At 41.4% G+C, this 25,925-nt stretch overlaps 1 long non-coding RNA gene across 1 annotated transcript in view; it reads right to left on the bottom strand.

Annotated features, from left to right (window-relative positions):
• The window catches only part of LOC149123411 (uncharacterized), a 42,120-nt gene extending 16,412 nt beyond the window's left edge, over positions 1 to 25,708 (bottom strand). Inside the window, exon 1 of the long non-coding RNA XR_016217099.1 lies at positions 25,339 to 25,708. This is a non-coding gene — a long non-coding RNA (uncharacterized LOC149123411). The remainder of the gene's footprint in view (positions 1 to 25,338) is intronic.
• Between the last annotated feature and the right edge of the window lie 217 nt (positions 25,709 to 25,925).

Below are 25,925 nucleotides of genomic sequence, written 5' to 3'. Positions count from 1 at the left end.
AATAAATAAATCCTTAAAAAAAAGAATTCAATTATTGAACACATGCTTTTTAGTTTGATGTGTCTTCTAGATAAAAATACAGGTAGATTTTTTTTTTCCCCTTCTCTTTCTATGTATTTCTTGTTATGATCTCTGTCACTTAGGGTCACCACAGGAAAATCATGTATGTTCTTGACCTGACTGAATGAGGCTCATTGGAACATGGATAAAAATAATAGTCAAGAAAATGCAAGCAGAAACAGTAGAGACTGTTGCACATAATAAATAAGTTGCAGATATCTTTTCTTTTTTAAAGATTTATCTGTTTGCAAATCAAAGTCACAGAGAAGAAGAGACAGAGACAGAGAGATCTTCTATCTGCTGATTCACTCCCTGAAATGGATACAATGTCCAGAGCTGGACCAGGCTGAAGCCAGGAGCCAGGAGTTTCATCCAGGTCTCCCACACAGGTAGCAGGGGCCCAGGCACTTGGGGCAGCTTTTGCTGCTTTCCCAGGCACATTAGCAAGGAGCTGCATTGGAAGTAGAGAAGCCAGGACTCGAACCCATGCTCATATGGGATGCCAGCATTGTAAGCAGTGGCTTAACTCACTGCACCACCACGACAGCCCCAAGTTGCAGGCATCTAAAGAATAAGTTATTTGCAGAAGAGAACAAGTAAACTCATTATGATTTGGGGAAATAGCAGGAAAGAGAAATGGTTAAAGGAACAAAGATGGGTCCCTCAGGGTGGTTGAGTAATGTATGGAGTGTTATTAGATCAAAGTTCTCTGTCTCCAAGGAGAAAACAACCGAGAATTGGCTTTAAATCAATCCAGAAAGATGTCAGCTTAGCTTTAAGGGTGAATTCTTGATGCATAAGTTGACACATATCATATTAGGTTACAAAGAGAAGTCCCAAGAGCTCCCTCCCAGGAGACACATAAGACAAGAAAGGTCCGAGAATGCGTGTGGCCATTTCAAGTGGCCGCTTCACCCACAGCCACAGGAACACACTGAAGACTTCCCGGGGCCCTTAGAGGCTCAAGATTTTATAACAATTCAATAAACACGAGGCGTAGAAGTGACTACTCTGTCCCACGTTCAGCAATTTTTGGAAGTTCCAAATACTTTTTCCTCATACAAATGAGGTTAACAGCAAGAAAAAAAATTTTACAAGGACATTTTACAACCAATCAGCACCTTGTGGAATGAGATAAATACCTGCTTTTTCCTTAATATGGTTAAGTCGCTGGACATAGTTTAAAATTGAGCAGAGCATGGTGCAATTAAAAAAAATGGTGGAAAAAAAAAAGAGCCACGTGCAGGGCAACCTTGTAAACAGACACCATTTTGGGAAGAAAGTTAGTGGATGTAGCATTCACATGGGGAAATTTCACTGAATTCTTTAAGCAAAGTCAATCTGCCTCATTGAGGAAATCCAGGGTCAGCCTTGATGCTTCTGGTCCCAAGGGAAAGTCATTCTGTTGCCAGAACATGAGGATGAAAAGAGAGAAGTTTCTCCTTTTCCATTCCTGCTATGAGCAGTGGGCTGGGAAGAACTGGTCCCTGTGTAGAAGCCTGCAAAGGGAAAGACCTGTGCTCACTCACCCCTCACAGACAAGACTCACTACAGCCACACCAGAAAGGTGCGTGTTCCAACCACAGACCCTTAAGGAAAGAAACGGAGAAATCAGCCAATCCAAAGCACACATGCAGGCATTCTAAAACATGGTGCCAGCCAAAGAAGACCAGCAGCAGAAGAAATGCTTTTTCTTTCCCTCAAAAGAAAGTCATAGTCTAGGTGAGAAAATCCACTGCAGTAGAAAGGGCCCAGGCTCAAGGACTCAGGCTGGTGCCCCCAGTAACTCCGCTTCCTCTCCAACCAGGCCCTTCTCAAAGACACAGTAGCACCTCTCTGTTCAGAAAAGATCTGAGTACCCCACCTAAATCACTGAGCTTCTAAATTACTTTTAAATCCAGTACAATCATGCCTTAAAAATCTCGCACCCAGGGACCTGTGTAGCAGGTGTAGCAGGTAAAGCCGCAGGTGCCGGTTCCTGTCCTTGCTGCTCCACTTCTGATCCAGGTCTCTGCCACTGTGCTGGGAGAAGCTGGGAATGATGGCCCAAGTGCTTACGCTCCTGCACCCTTGTTGGAGACCCAGCTGAAGCTCCCGGCTCCTAGCACTGACCTGGCCCAACCCTGGCCATTGCAGTCATTTTGGGAGTGAAGCAGCATATGGATAATGATAATCTCTCTCTCTCTCTCTCTCTCTCCCCCACCCCAACTCTGACTTTCAAATAAATAAATAAATCTTTAACAAATCTCATAGCTGGGGTGGGTAACTGGTGCTGTGGTCGAGATACCCTTTGAAACACCTGCATTCCACATGGCAGTGCTAGCTTCAATCCCTGGTCCTATCCCCCGCCCCCAATTCCAGGTTCCTGCTAATGGGCATCCTGGGAGGCAGCAGAACATGGCTCGGAGGGTTGGATTCCTGTCGCACCATATGCGAGAACTGAACTGAGCTCCCACGCCTGCCTCAGCCTGGCCCACTGTGGACATTTGGGGGGTGAAGCAGTGGATGCAAATGCGCTCTATCATGTACTCTCTCTCTCTCTCTCACTCACTCTTTCTCTGTCTTTCTCTCTCAAAAATATTATTTAAAAAATACCCTAGGGTTGACGCCACAGTGTAGTAGGCTAAGCCACCACCTGCAGTGCTGGCATCCCATATGGGCACTGCTCCTCTTCTTATCCAACTCTCTGCTATGACTTGAGAAAGCAGTAGAAGATGGCCCAAGTTCTTGGGCCCCTGCACTCGCATGGGAGGCCCAAAAGAAGCTTCTGGCTCCTGGTCTCAGACCAGCACAGCTCCAGCATTGCAGCCATCTGAGGTGTGAACCAACGGATGGAAGACCCCTCTCTTTCTTCCTCTGCCTCTCTGTAACTCTGCCTTTTAAATAAATAAATAAACCTTTTTTTAAAAAAATACCCCCACATTCACATTTAGAAATTTTGTATTCTAGGTATAAACATTTTTAAGAGAATTAAATCAGATACCTTGGACCCATAGTACTCTTCCAAATAAGTCATATACATGGAAATCTAACTCCCTGCTAGAAAACTTCAGGCAGGGACTAGCTGTGTCACGGGTTCAGTCTCTGTTACTTTTGTTCTGTTATTTCTTTTCTAAGGACTAAGTGAAGTACAGAGATTTTGCAACCAAACTTTTTTTGATTTTGCTAACCCCCCCATAAAACAATTCATATCATAAAAACAATGCCATTCATTGAAATAAAAAATGGGAAAATTTTAACTATAACTAAACAAAGACAACAAAGGTGTCTCCTTTCAGAATTGATAAGAAATCACGAGGTTTAAATTCTGAATAGTACTTTGAAAATTAGAAGTCCTGGTCCTAAGACCTTATTTTTTTTCTAAAGCCGATATTTTTTAAGTTGACTGAATCCCGAACTGGCTCCATCCTATGTAATGTTCTTGATCTATGACTATCTGAGACAATTATTATTGTAATCAAATACATTTTGATTATTTATAGCCCTTAGTGCCATTTACACTTAGAGAAAAATAATTCTTAAACAATACCAGCATTAGATAAAAACAAAATGACCTTGAAAATGAACCAAATCCATACAAATGTTATGGCTTTAAAACAACAGCAACAACAACAAGTAAAAAGAGGGAACAAGCATTTCTGAAAGCTCACAGTATTGGAAACAAGGAAAGTCAATAAAATTCCTTCCAAACCACCTTTCCTTACCCCTGGAAAGCATTTTATGAGACAATGAAAACCTCTAACATGGAATGATGTGATTAAGTAATAAAGGGCTGGATGTTTTTTTCCGATGTAACTCCACAGGGTGCTTCCTAGAGTGTTGCAAAGGTCTGCATAAAGAGTTAACTATGTGTTGGTGTCTCACCAGATTACAGGTGTTCATTAATGGAGATCCCACTGAGATTTTTCTCCACTCTGGCTAAACAACAGCTTCATTCTCTCCCTAACAGGCTGTTATGGAGCCCTCCCCTTCCTAGAAAGTTCTACGCACAGCAGACATGGGTGCAGAGCCTCCACCTTGAGACTGGAGGAACAGCAAGTTACACACTTGAAATCTCTTGATTCACTGCTCAGTACTAGCCGGGAGAGCTTACAAGAAGAACCACTTCCCTCTATGTGCTTCACAAAAGGCTTTGGGGCTCAGCCACTGTAGATACTCCAGTCTACTAAGAGAAGATGTACGGCCCACTGTCAACCCTGGGAATGCATCACTTAAAGCTTGGTGACTGTGCTCCTTCCCGGGTTTAATCTCATCACTGTTTCCCTCTGGAAGGATGGAGCAGGGCACACAAGCTTGACCCAGACCGCTGCTCAGCAAGGCCCCTGTAACACACAGGTTAAGCCAGCCAATAAATCAATCGCCTAACCAGGGCTTCATCACCCCACACCCTGGACTCTCCGAGCTTTGCAGCCATCTGATATTTCCTTAATGGGATTACTCTGATGGACACGGGATTTCTGGAGTCTGTCATTGTAGGAGGACTGCTTCCAATAATATTTATGAGAAGGTGCTTTCATGGCTAATCATATTTTTCTCCAAATATTTAAACTTTTGGCAATCTAAATTCTCCTCTCATTAAACCTTTCCAGGAATAAATACTCAAATGTGTGTGGATGGGTGTGTGTGAGGGGTATTGGCTTTATTTTCCAAAACATTTATCTTGAATTTAGTTCAGATCTATAGTAAAGCTGCAAGAGTACAAAGAAATCCTAGTATTTATGAAGATACACAAATTTAATTTTTGCCATATTTGCTTTTTTAAAAAATACTTTTATTTAATTGCTTATTTGAGAGGTAGAGTGAGGGGGAGAGAGAGAGATCTTCCATCTACTGATTTACTCCCCAAATGGATGTTACAGCCAGATAAGTGCCAGACTGAAACGAGCAGCCAGGAACTCCCAGTCTCCCAAGTGGGTAGCAGGCACCCAAGCACCCAGACCATCTTCTGCTGCCTTCCAAGGTACGTTAGCAGGAAGCTAGATCAGAAGATGAGCCAGAACTTGAACCAGCACACTGCTATAGGATGCTGGCATCACAAATGGTAGCTTAAGGTGCTGCACCATATTTGCTTTAACAGCCCCATATTTATGTGGGGGTGTGTTTACTCATACACACTTAGTAATATGTTTCTGAACCATGTGACTGGAGGCTGTGTATAACATACCCTTATTCTGTAACACCTCAATTGTATTTCCCAAGTACAAGAATAGTCTCTTACATAATCACAATACAGTTATCAAATGCAAGAAATGTAACATTGTTGTAACACTTGAATCTACAGACCATATGCAAATTCCATCATGTACCCCTAACAGTAACCTTTGTAACAATTTTATTTCTGGTGAAGGATTTAGTTTGGGATCACACGTTTCATTCAGTTACCATCTCTCTGCAGTGTTCTTTCACCAGGGAGCAGTCCCTCAGCCTTCTGGTTGTTTTACAGAAAGCCCTTCAACTGGGGTTTCTCTGATATGAGAGCATTTCAGAAAGTTTGTGAGAAAATAGGATTAAAATACAAGTTTAGGGGCTGACATTGTGATGTGGCAGGTAAAACCGCCACCTGGGACATCAACATCCCATTTGGGCACTAGCTCATGTCCCAGCTGCCCAACTTCCAATCCAATCCCCTGGTAATGGCATGAGAAAAGGAGTAAAAACAGCCCCAGTGTTTGGGCTCCTGCCACCACAGGGGAGACCTGGAAGAAGCCTTGGGCTGCTGCTTCAGCCTGGCTCAACTCTGGCCATTGCAGCAATCTTGGAAGTGAATCCTCAGATGGAAGATCTCTCTCTCTCCCTCTCTCTCTCTCACCCTTTCTCTGTAACTGACTTCCAAAATGAATAAATCCTTTTAAGAAGATCATGTTTATTTTGCTGCAAAAATGGAAATCCATGCATAATTTCCCCATAATACACATTTTCCATGAATTTTTGAAAAGCCTCATGTTTCCCTAGGACTAGGTTCATGAATCATATTTGGCTCTGCAATAACTCGCGATCGTGTGTTCTCCCCACAGTATCCCATCTGTAGTGATGTGAATTTCTCTGACTTGGTTGGCATCTTTGTCTCATTCCTTCCCTGCATATTGGACTATTTTTCCTTCTTTACTGTTGGATACATTGAGACTCTAAATAGTCTACCCTTCCATGGGTCTTACCTCTAGACCTAGCATCCATTGACAATTGTTGTCTGAATCCATTTTTACTCTCATGGTTGTGTGTTTGCTTTTTTACATTACAATGCAGAAACTTAGTTCAGAAAGCACCACTGAAATGTAGATGAAAATCTCAGACTGCCTTAGCTATCACCAGGTTTCTTCATTCACAGGACGACCTCTCACAAAAAGAGGGAAATGGGAAAATACATAGAGGATGAAAAGCTTCAAAAAGTTTGCCACACATGGTTTTCTTTTTATCCTAGTTTCTCTAAGAGTTGCAATCCCAGACGTGACAGTCCCAATGTGAAATCCCAACACCATCTTCCACTCCTTTGATTCAGTATTAAGCATTTTTCATTATGATTACACGTAGCCTCTAGTTCATGGCATTTCTCCCTCCCTCCCCCTTTTGTTTGAGTTGCTTCTAGAATAAACATCTCAAAATTTAGGATGGCAGCCAACAGAAGATAATCTCTCAGGGGAAAACATTGGAATCCTGACAATTTCCATCAGCAAGAAGCAAAGAAAAATGACAGCTTGCCATGCGTTTCCAAAGAAATTACAGTCTACAGGAAGGTTTTTCACCTGAAGTCCATGACATGAAAGTTAGTCTTTCAAAATGTTAGATTTTCTATATGGCAAAGAAATCACACTATAGCATCTCCCAAGGAAGCAGAACCATGGGTGCATATATTATACAGGTAATTTGCACATTGCACACACATACACTTTTCCTTGTAAGAGGAGCTGCAGGGAACTTGGAAACCCGATCTGTTAATTACCAAGAGAATACTACAGTACTTCACATGAAATGAAAGAAGTAGAACCCACTGGTTAGGAGAATCTATCACTTATCCCCTCTGGGGTTTATCATGTTCACTAAAAACAAACTTATTTCCTTGAGGACAGATGGAAAAAGTGAGGTGACAATTCATTCTCCAAGAAAAAATGTGACTTCCCAAGAGGCAAATTCGCACTTCAAAGTGTAGAATATTCACATTCATTAAAAAAAAAAAAAAAAAAAAAAAAAAAAACCTCTTCAATCTGTAGGCAAGAATGTTTACTGAAGTGGGAATTATTCTCATAAAAAGAAGTTGGATTGAAAATGAAGACAAAGGTGCAACATATGGATGCTGATAAGGCCAGTTCTGCTTCCTTTACTGCTAAACAGAATCTGGCAATATGATGTAGATTTTGTTACTTAAGGAAGACTTACTTATCTTTCTTGCTTTACTAAAGAGCCTATATGGGGTCCTGTGACATGGTTCAAAGGCTTAAGCCTCAGTCTGTGACACTAGCATCCCACATGAGCACTGGTCCCAGTCCCAGCTGTACCATTTCTGGTCCAGCTCCTTGCTAACACACTTGGAAAAGCAGAGAAAGATGACCCAAAAACTTGGGCCCCTGCCATCTATGTGGGAGACCAGGATGAAACTCCTGCTTCCTGGTTTAAGGCTGGCCCAGCCCCAGCTGTTTCACCCATTTGGGGAGTGAACCAGTAGATGCAGGGGCTCTGTGTTTGTGTGGGGGTGGGTGTGCGCGTGTGTTCCTGTCTCTCTGTAACTTTGCCTTTCAAATAAATTAATTGAATAAATAAAATAAAAATAGAAATAAATATATAAATCCTTTTTTTTTTAAGGACACTATATGAAAGTCCCAGTAGCCCCAAGCCAAAGGAGAAGGCTACACAGATTGGAAGAACACTAAATTATTTCGCACAGTTTCCTGTCATGTCAGGTTCTATTGTATATTGGAGCTAGAAGAAACTTAGATATAATTTTATAGCACCTCATTTTATAGGCAATGCAACAAAGATACAGTTCAGATACATATTCATTTAGTAAATTTGTTAAAAGAACATTTAGCAAGCCCATACTTTGTGCCAAGTATTGGTGAAAACCCTGGATATATGATGGGGAACAAAGTACTCTGGCCCTTCCGTAAAGCCAAATTCTGTATCTTTGGATTCAACCAACCATGGGTCAAAAATACTTAAAAAAGAAAAATTGCACCTGTACTGAACACATACAGATGTTTTCCTTAACAATACAGCATAACAACTATGTGGATAGTATTTACACCCTATTAGGCATTTAAATAATCTAGATAATTCAAGTTAATGGAAGGATTTCATAAGTTATTTGGAAACACTACGCTATGTTATATAAAGGACTTAGCATGCATGGATTTTGATATCCATGGGGGTTCTTCATAGATACCAAAGGTCCCACAAATATTTTAACCCTCTCATGGAATTTATTATTCATATCATCAGTTTATGTAAAGATTTCATATAGGCCAGTAATGTCCAATAGAAAAAATATATTGAGTCATGTATGTAATTTTAATAATCGGGTAACCACTTTTTAAAAAAATATAAAGAGAAATATATGAAATTAATGTAATAATATACTTAATTTAATTAATGTCCAAAATAGTCAATATAAAGAGTTATTGATGTTTAACATCTGTATATTAAATCTTTAAAATCTGGTATGTATTTTACATTTACAGATATCTCAATTCAAATGCTAAGTTTTCATCAGAAATATCTGTTTTATATTTAGATTTCACAAAGCTTTTCAACTAAAAAAAGATTAACAAATTCAAGCTGTTTTGAACATTCTTGAAAGTTTTCAAAGACCTGAATCAAGCTGGTTTTAAACTTCATTAAAATTAAGTACAATTAAACAAAATAAAAAACTTAGAGCTCTGTATTACTAGTCCTTTCCAGGTACTCAACAGTCCCATATGTCCAGTGGCTTCCGTACTGGTATGGAGCTCTGAATGGTATCATTTCATTTCCCAAGAAATGCATGAACTAGGCAGGGCAGCCTTACAGCCCATATTGTACATAGGAAAAACAAACACAGCTTAGGATGATAAAATGACTCATCTGAGACTCACTATGATGGTGAATGGTGGAATCAGAACTCAATCCCTAGACTTCCAAAGCCTAGTGATCTTTCCCCCTGTACATTGTGCATTACAAGTGATTATGAGGAGGTGGGAATTTGGCACAGTAATTAAGTTACCACTTGGGCATCCCATGTCTGAGTGTCTGGGTTCAAACTCCTGCTCTCTCTGTTCCTGATGTCAGTTTCCTGCTACTGTGCACCCTGGGAGATGGCAGGTAGTTGAGTCCTTGCCAGCCACATAGGAGATCCAAATAGCTTTGACTCAGGGCTTCAGCCTGGTCCAGCTCTGGCTGTTGCAGGCATTTGGGGGAGTAAACCAGCAGAGAAAAGATTCTCTTTCTCTCTCTCCCTCTCTCCCTCCCTCTCCCTCTCCCTCTTCCCCTTCCAAATAACTAATCAAAAATTTTATTTCACAAAAGTAAATGTGAATTGTTACCTTCTTGTCACAGCACTGTGCAGGTCATGTAGAATCTGAAGTATCAGACTGATAAATTTGGACAGAGTTAATTCAAAGGTAGCACACAGGTATTCTAACAGCTAAATTTACAGACAAACTTTTTTTTTTTGCCAGGTCCAATTTGTCTTTTAAAATCTGAAGCTGAGCGCTTCTCAATAGGACATGCCTTTTTCAATTGACCACAGATCCCACCATCTCCTATTATGTCATAACCACTGAGTTTCATCTACTCACTATTCTTTTCCTGGCCACTGATGTTTGAATCTGCAAATCCAGTGAGGCAATTGGCATGGCTGAGAGTTTTCAAGCAAGGGAGGAGACTGACCCAGCACTGCTTAAGGAAGATGAGTCTGGTCCTCTGTGCAGTAAACGGGATCCACAACCAGGTCTCCCACATGGGTGTCATGGGTCCAAGTACTCAGGCCAACTCCTGCCTTTGGCCTGACCCAGCCCCAGTCATAGTGGCCATTTGGGGAGTGAACTAGTAGATGGAAGATACTCTGTCTCTCCCTCTCTCTCTGTAGCTCTTTCAAATAAATAAAAATAAATCATAAAAAAAAAAAAGGACTGGAACCACAAATTGGTTTACTCGAGTAGTAGCTTTTAAAAATCTCTTCTGCTTTCAGGTTTATTTCCTTGTAGTTCTTATTTAAATAATTTCAAACCTAAAGGATTCTCCCAGAAACTTAAAATTTTTAGCCAATGGCTCAAAAGAAGCCTCCAGTGAAACAATGGAACAATAAGCACATGCATGTACACAAACCCACGCAGAAACATATAGGCATAGCAGGTCTCCACCTGCAGGGTATCTGGATGACCCCAAATAGAGACTTTGAGTTGAAGATGAAGATTTTAAATATATAAAGGTGTTATGTTTCCTTCCCTAGTTGCCTGCCAAGAAGCAGTAAATAAAACCCCTAACCTGCATATACCCAGTTTTTTGGTCAAGTAAAAGTTTATCTATTTTATTAACTTTGATTCAGTTTTCTGGGAAGTATGACATAGTACATTTTTTTAAAAAGAATTATTTTATTTATTTGAAAGATAGAGTTACAGAGGAGGTAGAGTGAGAAAGAAAGAAGTCTTTCATTCCGCTGGTTCACTCCCCAAATGACCGCAATGGCCAGAGTTGAGCTGATCCGAAGCCAGGAGCCAGGAGCCAGGAGCCAGGAACTTCCTCCTGGCTTCCCACATGGGTGCAGAGGCCCAAGGACTTGGGCCATCCTCCACTGCTTTCCCAGGCCATAGCAGAGAGCTGGATCAGAAGTGGAGCCGCTGGGACTTGAACCAGTGCCCAGATGCTGGTGCTGCAGGCTGGGCTTTAATCCGCTGCACCACAGCACCAGCCCCAACATAGTTCATTTTTAATGCTAACAAACTATAAGTATATTCACTTTGACCTTTTTCTTGAGGAAGGGGAAATGATCCAATTTTGAGGTGCATCAAATTTTAGAGACCCCTTATAGGTACAAAATCAAAAGAACAAAAGTAATAAGCTTATTCTACTGGTAAGAGTTTATCAGTTAATCTAATGTAGCTATGACACATATGTCTAGCATAACCTGAGAGAAGAGAATTTAAGGCAATTCATTGGAATTGTTCAACTATGTGGGTTTTTCTTTGTAATTCTTTGCAAAATCAGTTTCCATGTATGAGAAAATGTTCTCTTCCTTGAATCTACATGTTTCAATGATTGTATGGGTAAAACCTATGCAGAGACTCTAAAACCTGAATATAAGTTCAAGGCGTGGGAGGTAGGGAACGGGATGATAAACACGGATTTCTGAGGCCCGGCCTCAGAAACTCTGAATCAGTAGATCTAAAGCATCTCATGCCCCATAGGTGAATCTGATTCAAATTTCCTATAGAACACATTTTGAGAAATATGACTTTGGCAATTGGCTATATTCATAGGCCTTTAGATCATGGGCCCATTGGTCATGAGCCTTTTACTTGGGGTGGAGATCCCCAACTTTATTGAAGATTATAAACTAATTCAGATACGGTAGATAATTGCACTAACGATGCCCAGTAATGGGTTCCCTGGGTCCACACTCTGCAATGTGATTCTGTAGCTCCTCCCATGATGAGAAAGGGTCTGGGGCAGCCTTTGGCTTAGTGGTTAAGGTGCTTATATCCTATACCAAAGTGCCTGGGTTCCATACCTGGTTCCACTCCCAATTCCAGCTTCTTGTTAATACAGACCCTAGAGCATCAAGGGATAGTTTGAGTGGCTAAGTTCCTGCCACCCACAGGGGAGACCCGGATTGAGTTCCTGGCTACTGGCTCCAGTCCTGGACATTGCAGGCATTTGGGGAATGAACCAGAAGATGGGAACAACCTTTCTCCCTGTCTCTCATTCTCTCTGCCTTTCAAATAAATAAAAATGCTTAAAACAAACAAAACAATCGTGACAGCATAGTGGTATAGTGGGTTAAGCTGCTGCCTATGATGCCCACATCCCATATGGGTCCCAGTTCACATCCCAGCTGTTTCACCTCCCATCCAGCTCCTTATTAATGTACTTGGGAAAGCAGCAGAAGATAGCCCAAGTGCTTGGGTCCCTGCACCCATGTGTGAGACCAGGAAGAAACTCTTGGATCCTGGCTTGGCCTGGTCCAGCCCCAGCCATTGCAGCCATTTGGGGAGTGAATCAGCAGATGAAAGTGCGCGCTCTCTCTCTCTCTCCATCTCCATCTCTAACTCAGTCTTTCAAATAAATAAATAAAATTTTTTTAAAAAAAGAGGTAGGCTATTTCCCTCTATTTTGAGTCTAGGCTGATCTTGCAACTTGCTTGTAACTTTGCAGTGGAAATGTCTGTGTGCCAGCTCCCAGTGTAGGCCCTGAGAAGACATGCATGCTTCTCCCTCTCAGAACCTTGTCACCACACTGAGAACCAGTCCAGAGGAGTCTGTTGGAAGATGAGAGCCTGCATGGACGAGATCTCACGTATTCCATTCAAGGAATTTTGGACCAGCTGATAGTCAGCCAAGCAGCAGAGAGCCGAGGCCAGAAGAGCTGTCCAGTTCACCCAAGGGCAATACGCCCTCCAATGTTAAGGCGTGGAAGCTGGAGTAGCTTGTTATGTAGTAATGCTAACAGATACATAAGGCAAAGTCCTTACACTCTGTCTTCTCTTCAGTCTGAAAGAGGCAACAACTCCTGCGCAGGAGGAAACCACACCTGTTATTTTGGGAGGTAAACCCATGAGAAGACATTTGATTTTGCTGGGATTTATAATGGCCTCACTGCTCTCCCAACAATGGTAGATTAATGTGATGGTCAGAAAAATAGCACATAGATGCTAAGTAAAACACCAGGTCTCAAACGATATAATACTTAATAATGGAAGCATAAAGTGCCATTATTTAAAAGCATTGCAGGGGCCGGCGCTGTGGTGTAAGCCACTCCCTGCATTGCCAGCATCCCATATGGGTGCTGTTTCAAGTCCCGGCTGCTCCACCTCCAATCTATCTCTCTGGAATGGCCTGGGAAAGCAGTGGAAGATGGCCCAAGTCCTTGGGTCCCTGCACCCACGTGGGAGACCCAGAGGAAGCTCCTGGCTCCTGACTTTGATCAGCTCAGCTCTGGTCATTGTGGCCAACTGGGGAGTGAACCAGAGGATGGAAGACCTCTCTCTCTGTCTCTACCTCTCTCTGTAACTCTGTCTTTCAAATAAATAAAATAATTCTCTTTTTTTAAGATTTATTTTAGGGAGAGGGAGAGGGAAAAAGAGAAGAGAGAGGGAGGGAGGGAGACAATGAGAGAGAGAGAGAGAGAGAGAGAATTTTTTCTCTGCTGGTTTACTCCCTCAAATGCCTGCAACAGCCAGAGCTGGACCAGGCTGAAGCCCTGAGTCAAAGCTATTTGGATCTCCCATGTGGCTGGCAAGGACTCAACTACCTGCCATCTCCCAGGGTGCACAGTAGCAGGAAACTGACATCAGGTACAGAGAGAGCAGGAGTTTGAACCCAGACACTCAGACATGGGATGCCCAAGTGGTAACTTAATTACTGTGCCAAATTCCCACCTCCTCATAATCACTTGTAATGCACAATGTACAGGGGGAAAGATCACTAGGCTTTGGAAGTCTTGGGATTGAGTTCTGATTCCACCACTCACCCATATGGGTGCTGGTTCAAGTCCCGGGTGCTCCACCTCCAATCTATCTCTCTGGAATGGCCTGGGATAGCCGTAGAAAATGGCCCAAGTCCTTGGGCCCCTGCACCCATGTGGGAGATCCAGAGGAAGCTCCTGGATCCTGGCTTCGGATCAGCGCAGCTCCAGCTGTTATGGCCAATTGGAGAGTGAGTGAACCAGCAGATGGAAGACCTCTCTCTCTCTGCCTCTCCTTCTTTCTCTGTACAACTCTGACTTTCAAATAAATAAATAAATCTTTTTTAAAAAAGCATTGCAAGATTAGATCTAAGCCCAAGCTTAATAAAGGATTTTTTTCCCACTGTTCAATTAGGGTCCAGCTGTCCCTTCACCATAAAAGAACAAAAAAGATACAGAATTTTAAAATATATGTAATCTAGTCATTTTCACATTGCCTATAAAATCAACTTATCCCATGTGCATTCTCAAAAGCATTCAATGTCAGATCTTTTAAAGCTCTTCAAATATAAGACCAAAATTGAGACTTCCCTAATAATTCAAATACAGCTTCACTGAGCCTTACCACTGAGGAACTGTTACAAGCTATCTCATGTGGATGTAGAGTCAGACTACTAGAAAGACAAGGTCTCACAAGGAAACATGTCTCTGGGCTCCTAGAATATTCAAAGCTTTGGCATCAGTTGCATTGCTATTGGCTTGTAAAGCAATGCCCATGGCGTAGGCAACTCTCAGGCAGCCGGTCACAGAGGAGCACACCATATGCTCAGTAGCTCACCACACAATGGCCTTAAGTCAAGGGTGACGCTTTGACTAAGAATCTCTTTACAAACTCAGCTTTACATGAATGGAATGGGTACGTTACATTCAAAGGTCAAAAGAGTTAATTCTTTTGTATGACAGATAATTATTTTACCCATACGGAAGAATGAACAAAACCTGTCAAAATCATAGCACTTCCTCATGGCCAACCATCTACAAATGCACTAAAATGGAGATGACTAAAAAAAAAAAAATATGTTTGCCCAGTAGAGCAAAAATGGATCCCACTGACTATCCAAAGTTTCCATCACTTTCTTACACATTGTCTCCTTATGATAAAATTACCAAAATTTCATCCATAAAGCCACAGTTAAGAAAGCACATTATAAAGCATTTCAGAAAGTTACATACAGCAGAAGTTGAAACAGGAAAAGAAAGCTGTAACATAGGTTCCCCAACATGATTTTCTACAGCTTTCAACAAATTTCCTACTGAGTATCAGTCCCAAGTTTTTATGATAATCCTAAAACAAGAAAAGCCCAGAAGTTTCATAACCCTCATATTTGGAAGCAAAAGTCTGCGAGTCAGAAGATCCCTAGATATATGTTTGCAAAAGAAGCTTTCCTCTTGGTTTTCAGTTAAATGTACAGGGGATCTGGCTTTTTGATTCTACAGATCCTGACATTTGGCTGTTTTAATAGAAGCTTAGTGGCTTCCAGTTCAAGTCTGCCAACACTCGAAGAGTGCCCTCTTAGTGTGAGCGGTCAGAGATGATTAACTGAAAAATATTTCCAAGTTAAACATTGATTTGCTTCTGCCTCCATTTATTCCTATCTTGGACGACCTTTCCAACTCCTTTTTTTTTTTTTTAACAAAAGAAAGCAGGCACCAGTGGCTTTGCATTTCTTCGTAAGAAGCAAAATTTTGCATTTTTAAGTTCTTGTGGTTTTATCTTACAAAGAAATGAGCAGGGTATTGGGGACAATCCAAGGAAGATTATTTGCTCTTCTTTTTATATCACACACACACATACACATTTACACACATGCATACACACATATACAAATATACACAATCATGCACCCCCACCCCCACCACTCACCATCATACTCATTACTTGAATGGGATCTTTTCTGTTCTACCTCATTTCAGATATGATTTTACTTCAGGATTTCATTCACGTAGATTTAGAAGGTATGCAACTAGCTTAGCTGATGGGTTAGCTTGAACCTTCTCCTTCCCATTTTCTTCCTAACTTTTAGAAGGAATAGGGCTGCACATATTTAACTCATCTAGCCTCTAGATTTCAGTGCACTATCAGAATCCATCACCCAACCCTGCTGAAGTTGGATCTCTAAGGAATTTCTAAGCTCCACACAATTTCACTGTTTAATAGAAATAATTATATTGAGAAAGAGCAAAAGAAATAGAACAGCATGCTGATGTCAGAATAATGAAGTTGAAGGCCCAGTTATGTTTGTTTCCTTGTCTCTAATGTATTCAGCTGTCTCACACAGGCTGACATAAAAACCAAAACATCTACATATGTGAAAGTTATGATTATTTAACTAAAACTAAATTTTATTTTTTAAATTTTAAATATTTTCCATACAAATGTAATGTATCCTTATTCTTTAGATTATGAGACTGACGCATAGCCTACTGCACTAAGGAGGCGGGCCTTTAATGTATCCTTATTTTAATTTTGAATATCTGTAGAGAATCTGGGGTAAGTCCTACAGCAGGAGGTGAGTGACAACATCCTGGAAGCAAAGCATTTATGATCTAAAATTATCTAAATTGGGGTCAGCTCTATGGTGTAGCAGGTAAAAGCCACTGCCTGCAGTGCCAGCATCCCTTATGGGTGCTGGTTTGAGTCCCGGCTACTCCACTTCTAATCCAGCTCTCTGCTATGGCCTGGGAAGGCAGTAGAGGATGGCCCAAGTCCATGGGCCCCTGCACCTGTGTGGGAGACCTGGAGGAGGCTCGAGGCTCCTGGCTCCAGGCTTCAGATCAGTACAGCTCCAGCCATTGTAGCCATGTGGGGAGTGAACCAGCAGATGAAAGACTTGCCTCTCTCAGCCTCTGCCTTTTTGTAACTCTGCCTTTCAAATAAATAAATAAATAAATCTTTTAAAAAAATTATCTAAATTATCCCATACCCAAAAATACATCCAAAAAAATAGGCCAAATATTTTGAGATATTTTGCTTATGAGAAATTTTATTAAGTGGCTATTGCCAGATGTTAAGGAATTATTGTTCATATTATAAGATACAATGCTGTTTATGCTTTTCTAAAGAGTTCTAATTTTTATAGAGATACAACACCAATACATGAAATTATATCAGTTAGAGATTTGTCAAGGAACATCAGGAGTTTAGTTGCAAAATTAGCTATGATTAATTATTGAATCTGTGCAAAAGGTACTTTTGTGTTCATTTAAAGGTTTCCATAGTGAGATATTTTTATGAAAATGTGGTTTCCAATTTGCTTAAAATCTTCCCAAGATGAGAAGATTTGCTTCCTTTAAAATAAAATCTCTTTGCAGGTGATATTTCCAAAACACTTCCAGAGTAATAGACATGCTATGTCAAAGCTGGATGTTGTATCTTTGAACATTATAGCCAATTACCACCCAGTTGTTCCTCTGACTGAATTCCTACTCTCATTTTAACTTTAGGTTAACACATTAACTACTGCAATCTTACTCCACCCCTGCTATCTTTTCTTAGTAATAGTCCATTCACCCTTGTCTGAGCCACTCTCTCACAATATGTTTTTCTGGGTAGCAGAACATGGAGCAAGGCTTGTGTTGATTTTGTGCAGCCCACATTCCTGGAATGTTAGTACTAAGTACAGAATTTGACCTGTAACACAGTGAAGAAAGAGTTCAAATGCAAACTCCAGAGATATCCATCCCACAGAATAAATGCCAATAAGCAATTTCCTTTTCCCAGCCTACCAGAGATTTTCATCAGATAGCCCATAACAGACAGAACCCGTGCCAATATTTTATAACCCATAAAATTTCTTCAAGCAATTGTACAGATTTCCAGCCATCCTTTGATCAGTCTTTGTAACAGTGACTCCGGGCCCTCGCCTAAAAATGATTCCTACATCTCGATATGCGTACAATGGAAAAGATCTGGCCTTCAGAACGTCTCTCAGTAAAGCCCTAATCTGTTCCACCACATTCTTCCAAGACACCACAATCGGCATTCTAGCTGGCCTCAATGGCCAGTCCTAATAAGACTGATAGAAACAGCTTAAGTAATTGGATTGCTATATGGGATTGAATGTCTGACAACAAAAGATAGCCATCTCTATTCGACCACCAAATCTTTGTTCCAGCGATGAATTCATTTAGCGATGCACTTAGAGGCTCCTGGGCCTGGGGAGAAATGACAGACTGGGGACACAAAAGCTGGGCCAGCTGATGAGCCCAGAGACAGAGGCTACACAATTCCAAAAAGTTAATTACGGTGAACAAAGGCAGCAGACTATGACTTGTTGAATCATTACCATAATCACATTACTGCACTGGTCTCCTGTTCCCAGCCGAGGGGGGTGGTGGCTGCTTCTCATTCCGACCATGTACTTCATACACATTCGCCACCTGCAATGTACTGTACTGTATGCGACCTTGGCAGGCACATTTTTAAGTAGCTCAGCTTGTTTGTATGTCTTAAACATTTTTGAAATTTTAATATTTTCATCAATCAAAAGAGCCCGAGAGTAGAAGAGTGTTAAAACAGTCAGTGTGGGAAACATTGGAGCCAAAATTATCCCATATCTGCCATGAAGTTTGTGACTTAGAAAAGTACTATCATCCATTAAAATATAATTGTACAATCACATATGTAGACAATTGCAGATAGGACTCTACAGGGTTAATACAGCATACAGTCATTCTTTGGAAACTGAAGGGGTTTGGTTTCAGGACCCCAGAGAACAGACTCCACAGATGTGCAAATCGCTTATAGAACAAAATTGTGTAGTATTGGCACATCCTCCCACACACTTTAAATCATCACTAGATAACGGATAACAACTAAAACTATGTAAATTCCATGTAAACAGTTGTTATACTGTATTTTTCAGAGCATAATGACACAAGGAAAAAAAAAAGTCTGTATGTGTTTGATACAGACACAAGATTTTTTTCCCCCAAATATTTTCAGTCATGGTTGGTTGAAACCACTGATGCATAACCTGTGGCTGTGAGAGCTGACCCTAAATCAAATCATTGATTTGCAACTGCAGATTGGTCTGAAGAGGCTTCACATAAACCAGAATACTGATAACTCAAGATGAAATCCTGCAGGAAGTGCTCATCGCAGACACAGTGAGTCTGAAGCAACACACGAAGTTCAGATCTCCTAGAAGCGCGGAGGTGCCTATTTCTTGATCACTAGGGATTTAGTTTCCTCTGCAGGGTGATGTAAATTATTTTCACTTTTAACTTCTCTGGGACAGTTATGGTCTGTCTGGAAAGAACACCAGTCAGCGTGTGAGAATAGCATCTCATTTTATAATAAACAGAGACGTTGGTATGATAATCATGGCCAAACATGTAATAACACAGCAGCAATAATAATAGTAGAAACAGCATTATTAAACAATAATCATTTCAGACGTGCCAACGTTGAGAGAAGATTCTAAATATTTTTAAATGAAGTTCTGATTTGGCCATACAACCTCCTAAAAGTAGGGAGCCGGGATCATTCATTCAGGCTTCCTTCTTCCTGCGCTCTGCATTAAAATGGAAACAAATGGCAAGGCCAGGATGCCTTTGCTTTTTCAAACAGTGGCACCAAAGAAACTCAAATACAAATGTCTCATCATCCAGTCCAACATGCTACATCTTTAAAAAGCAAATTTCAGCCAAGATTTCTTGCCCAACCTGGCAAAGAGACAGAACCAGCTCCACAGTCCAAATTGTAACTTTGGGTCGTAACTGAAAATACACAATCATATGCTGTCCAAAGTTGGCACGGTTTTTCTTTCTCAACTTATCCTACTGCCAAATGGAGAATGTAGTCTCAAGTGCTTGGAAGAATAACCACGAAAAAGGTTGAAATACTTCTAATAGTGGGTAAAGATCATACTTTTCACGTTAACATAAATCATGAACAGAACCTTAGAAGGAATTTTACTCAGACCTTCTAAACAGAGACTTCTGGGGATTTGGATGATTTCAAAGAAAAGAATATTTCTAAGCTTCCAATCCAGAAGGAGGAAAGACTCCAGACCACACCATACCTGTGAGCATCACGTTCCATAAAACTGAAATTACTCTGATAAAATGTATCACAGATTGAACAAAATACCCATATATCTGGCTAAAATGCCTTCATTTCTTTACATTTTCTAAGAACGACTGAAGTAGCAACCAATGTGTACCTTAGACAATCCAAAGGAAAGACATTTGCTGTATGTTTAAGCACAACCACTGCACAGGAGAGGAAGTGTGTGCCACCCTACAGGAAGTTCCTGCTCACCATGTGGCATGGCTGCTTCCGTTCCCACCATCCTTTTCTCTGTTGCCACGCCTTGCCTATATTGGGCATCTTTGCTTTTGCCTGGACTGTGACAAGTGTGTCTCTGCATAAAGTCCTTGTGGATAGGAACAGTATGGTCTCCAATCCTCACAGCACCTAGCACAAACTGGCCTTCCACAGGTGTGCCACTGGCTGGTTAGGAGGGATGTGAAAATGGGAGACAGATAGAATTCATTACAACATAAAGCACGAATTCACATGGCTTGCCCTTGAAGTCATCACCAATTGATCAGGAAAATCATAGGCCTTTAGTTGCAATGCTTGCCATCTTTCTGACTGGTCTCAACCATAACAGCCACTCACAGGGTAACAGGAAATGTGTATCTACACAGACACATACACAGACACCTGTCTCAGAGTAGTAAATACCAACAGCACCTATGACTAGTAATGAAATCACATCTTGGCTAAAACCATATCGTGGCTCCCCTGACCATGGACCCTACACCAATGCAAGTAGTCATGGCAGAGTTGAATGCGGATAGATGGATGACCCTGTGGGGACCATCATTGCCCGTCTCACTCCTCTCTTACCAAATATCGTCCTTGTCAGCCTTTCCACCTGCCTCTGCATGCCAGTTTCCTCTTTGACAGGGCTCTGGAAATCTCTGATCAACAGACTCTTTCCCACTTCCAAGGGTCTTCACTGGCCCTTGTCTAGAGACCAGGCTGACTTCTACCCTTTCCCTTGCTGCCAAGAGTATTCCCAGGCGTGATTGTCACCTGCACATTATCTGATTTCCTAGACCTTTCTCAATTTGCACATGAACCTAGCAGAGATACTGTAAATTGGCAGCCTAAAATACATAGGCCACTTAAGGCTTGAAAATAAATTTTAATTATCTCCGTGCAGTTTTTTATTTCTCTGCTTTATAAATTCCACATCAGCTTTTTAAAATGTTTATTTATTTTCATCTACTTAAAAGGCCAAGGAGGTGGTGCAGATCTTCCATCTACTGGATCACTCCCCCAAGTGCTTACAATAGCCAGGGTTGAGCTAGGCTGAAGCCACAAGCCCAAAATTCCATGGGTTTCCCATGTGGGTAACAAGGGCCCACAACCTTGGGCCATCATTTGCTACCTCCCAGAATGCATTAGCAGGAAGCTGTATTGGAAGCAGAGCAGCCAGTATTCACACTACTCAAACTGACACTCCGATATGAGATATAGGCATCCCAAGTGGCAACTTAATATACTGTACCACAAAATTGGCCCCTATCACCAACAGTTTTAAATCAAGAGATTTTATACATCAGTTCAATGACAATGTGTACTTAAAATGGCTAAAATGATAAATGTTGTGTGTATCTTACTGTAATAAAAAAAATTGGGGGCAGGCATGTGGCAAGCTGGTTAAGTCATATATCAGAGTACCTGGTTTGAGTCTTGGCTACTTCACTTCCTATCCACCTTCCTGCTATTGCACATTCCAGAAAGCATCAGGTGATGGCTTATATACTTGGGTCCTTGTCACCCATTGGGGAGAGTTAGATGGAGTTCTGGGCTCCTGGCTTCTCTCTGGCTCAGCTCCACTTGTTGTGAGCATTTGGGGAGTGAACCAGCAGATGAAAGACATCTCTCTGTCTCTCCCCTCCCCCTTTCTCTGTATGTCTCTCTGCCTTTCAAATAAAAAATAAATAATTCTAACTTGAAAAAAAGAGACCATAACTCCCATTCTCAAATGGTCATGTGACTGGATTCTGGCCAATGGAATGGCACAGAGGTAATATGTGCCACTTCATGATGGGTGCCATAAAACCTCTCAAGGGCAATCCTCCATGCACTTTTCTCCTCTTCTGCTGAAAACACCAAGAACACTAGGTAGAAGGATTCTAAGTTAGCTGATGAGGCTCCACCTGCTAACAAGGAGCACCTTGCATCAGACTTTAGGCAAGCAAGAAATGAAAATGTTTCTATCAGGTTTGAACCATTATGCATTTTGAATTTGTTACAGCAATGAGCATGACCTTAATATACCTTCCCTTGGACATCTGAGTCTGGGACCTATCAGCTCATAGTTTTCAGCTTACATTGATCTAATCATGACTGATTCCTCTGAAAGACTTGTAGAAAATCTTGTAGAAATCAACCCATCATCTTTAAGAGATGTACTTCTTTCCTACAACTCTCTAATGAATAGTCTTTTCTAACATTAATCTGCATAACTATAACTGTGTCTGTGTCTGAACTTGCCTAGCTTTTAACCTAAATCTTCACCTTGTGTTACAGAAAGTTCTGGCTTTTATCTCCATAAATTTCTCCTTGGGAAAATAATGGACATTTATGAACAATAGAACTAAGTAGAATAATACTCCTTGGGAATTGAAGAAATCCACTGAGGTACTCTGGTCCATTAGCACTTTTTGTTCAAGTACGTTTTTTTCCCCAAGGTAATCATGATCTAGAAAACATAATAACTTGCCTCACTTGCAGAGAAGCATCAAACCCTGCTTTTGCACTTCCAAGTGTACTGGCACTCGACAGCATCATCATGCATCTCATTACAACCCACCCCAGCATCTCTGGCAATTTATGGAGCATGCATTATGTGCTAAGGACTATGCTGAGTATTTTACATGCATTCAGCTCTCTGCTGTGGCCCAGGAAGGCAGTGGAGGATGGCCCAAGTGCCTGGGGCTTGCACCCGCATGCAAGACCAGGAGGAAGCACCTGGCTCCTGGCTTTGGATCGGCGCAGTGCGCCGGCTGTAGCAACCATTTGGGGGATGAACCAATAGAAGGAAGACCTTTCTCTCTCTCTCTCTCTCTCTCTCTCTCTCTCTCTCTCTGTCTTTCACTGTCTAGCTCTGCCTGTCAAAAAAAAAAAAATTTAATTTTAGAATAAATAGACAAGGCTATATAATTGTCTCCATGCTTCAGATGTGAAAAACAAGGCAGAAAGAAGTTAATAAATTCCTCAAGAACATACAGCTAGAAAATGGAAGGTAGAGCCTAATTTCAAAGCCCATGCTCCCAGAAGCCATGTTATATTTCCCATAACAATCCTGTCTTTCTTCCTACTGGCAAGCACTTTCACATCAGTTATCTTTTCCTGGGAAACAAATCACTCTAAAACATGATGGCATAAAAAAAACCTACCTCTGATTTATTTCATGACAGTATTGGATAGAAATTGGGGCTGGCTGGGCTCAGTTAAGCAGCTCTTTTGCTGGTCTGGGCTCACTCATGCACGTGAGGACAGCCAGCAAGTAATCTAGTGGCTATATGAGCTCTGTGGCCTCACTATCTTATCTGGAAGAGCCAGGATGACTGACATGGCAAGGCCTATCTTCACATGGTCTCTCATTCTCCAATAGACAGCTAAGGTTTGTTCCCATGGTGCTGGGTGCAGGATTCCAGAGGCCAGGAGCATCAATCAAAAAAGGCCAGTACATCAGAAAGTGTATTTAGCCTAGCAGTTTAAAACACTCATTTCCCACACTAGAGCATTTGGATTCAATTTCTGGCTCTGGTTCCTAATTCCAGCTTCTGAACAAAGCATGCTCTGGGAGGCAGCAGTGATGGCTCCAGTAGTTGGGTTCCTGTAACCCATGTGGGAGACCTGGATTGTGTGTCTAGCTCCTGGCTTCCATCTCAGACCAGCCCTGATCACTGTAGACATTTGGGGAAAAAACCAAAAGATTAGATATCTCTCATTGTAGACATTGGGGAATAAACCAAAAGATTAGATATCTCTCTCTCTCTCTCAATAAACAAAAATGATAAAATTTTTAGAAGAAAAATGGCAAGTACCAAAACACAAGTACTTTCCAATTCTCTGTTTATGCCACATCTACTGTGCTTCCTCTGGTCAAAGAAGACACATGTCCAACTCTAGTTGCAAATATGAGAACAGAGACTACTTCTGTACCAGACATTCAAAATTATATCATAAAGGGGAATGCAGAATGGGATAGGAAGTTATTATGGATATTTTCAACATTTCAGGTACAATAATTATTCTTGTATTTTCCTTCATTTTCTTAAAGATTTGTATATGGCTGTCTCTTAATTAATTTTATATATTATCTTTTAGTATGTAACAGTTAAGAATTTAGTTTTAACAGAAGAGCTACTTATTTGAAAACAGGGAGAGAGATAGTCTATCTGCTGTTTTACTCCCCAAATGACCACAATAGCTGGGACTAGGCAGGGCCAAAGTCAGGAGACAAGAACTCCATCCAGGCGTCCTCTGAGGATGGCACTTGAGTCATCATCCACTACTTCTCAAACATGTTAGCAGGCAGGTGGACGGGAATCAGAGCACTCAGGACTCAAACCAGCACTCTGATACGGAATGTAGGCATCCCATGCAGTAGATTAACCTGCTCTACCACAACACCAGCCCCAGAATTTAGCTTTCTTTTACTCTGCTGCTTTCTATTAAAAAATTCCCTTATACCTTTCATTTCAATTCCCTTTAGGGAATTAACATTTTGCCCCAACTGCTTTATATATATTCATGGCTTTATATTGATGGCTCTATAACAAAATCAATTCTATAATATATTTTCTCAAAAAAAAATGAGAATAGCTTGCAGATTTGATTCTCCCTTACTCCCAAATTTCTGTGTATATTTTCAAATCCAAGGCTTACATTATTACCATAGCATGACTATAAAAGTGAAGAAATCAGGGTGGGCATTTGGCCTAATATTTACGACACTGCTTGCGATGCCCACATCACGTATTGGAGCGTCTGGATTTGAGTTCCAGCTCTGCTCCAAATCAGTTCCCCGCTAATGTGTGCCCTAGGAAGCAGCAGGCAATGGCTCTAGTATTTGATCCCTGCCACACTTATGGGAGTCTTGGATTGGTCCCCAGCCCGCTGCTTTAGCCTGGCCCAGCCCTGGCTATTGAATGCATTTAGGGTAGAGAACCAGTAGGTGGGAGTACATTCTTTTCCTCTGTGTATCTCCTTCTGCCGCCCAAATAAAATAAAATTAAAATCAGGAAATTAGCTTTATAATACTTTTATATAGCCTATTTGTGTTGTTCAACATGATAGACATTAACTACTTGTAGCTATTTATATTTAAATTTAAACTAATTAAACATTCAGCTTCTTGGTTACACTAGCCACGTTTAAAATATTCAACAACCACCAGTGACTAGCAGCTACCGTGTCGGATAGTACAGAGAATATTACACCACAGAAAGTCCTATCAATAGACAACTTTGGTTGTATCTTTCAAGTGCTGTTACAATGAACTTATTAATGTATAAGAGGGGCAGCGTTGTGATACAACCAGTTAAGCCCATATCCAAATGCCAGTTCAAGTCCTGGCTCCACTTCTGATAACGTACCTGGGAAAGCAGCAGAAGATGGTCCAAGTTCTTGGGCCCCAGCCACCGACATGGGAGATGAGGATGGACTCCCAGCCTCCCGTCTTCGGCCTGGCCCAGCCTCAGCCTTCGCAGACATTTAGAAAGTGAATAAGGGGCCAGCGCGGCAGCGTAACAGGCAAAGACTCCGCCTGCGGTGCCAGCATCCCGTATGGATGCTGGTTTGTGTTTCTGGTGTTCCTCTTCCATCCAGCTCTCTGTCATGGCCTGGGAAAGCAGCAGGAGATGGCCCAAGTGCCTGTGCCCCTGTACCCGCATGCGTGGGAGACCCGGAAAAAGCTCCTGGCTCCTGGCTTCTGATTGGCCCAGCTCCGGCCATTGCGGCCATTTGGGGAGTGAAACAGGCGGAAGACTTTTCAGTCTGTCTCTGCCTCTCTCTCTGTAACTTTACCTCTCAAATAAACAACAACAAAATCTTTAAAATAAAAAAAGAAAGTGAATCAGCAGATGGAAGATCTATCTCTGTCACTTTGCCTTTAAAAATAAATAAATATCCCGGTCGGGGCGCTGGATTCTGTCCCGGTTGCCCCTCTTCCAGGCCAGCTCTC

Source organism: Oryctolagus cuniculus, chromosome 11 (assembly GCF_051225735.1).
Source record: "Oryctolagus cuniculus isolate XC-2025 breed Fujian yellow rabbit chromosome 11, ASM5122573v1, whole genome shotgun sequence".
NCBI lineage: Eukaryota > Metazoa > Chordata > Mammalia > Lagomorpha > Leporidae > Oryctolagus > Oryctolagus cuniculus.
This window is presented reverse-complemented; position numbering and strand designations above follow the sequence as displayed.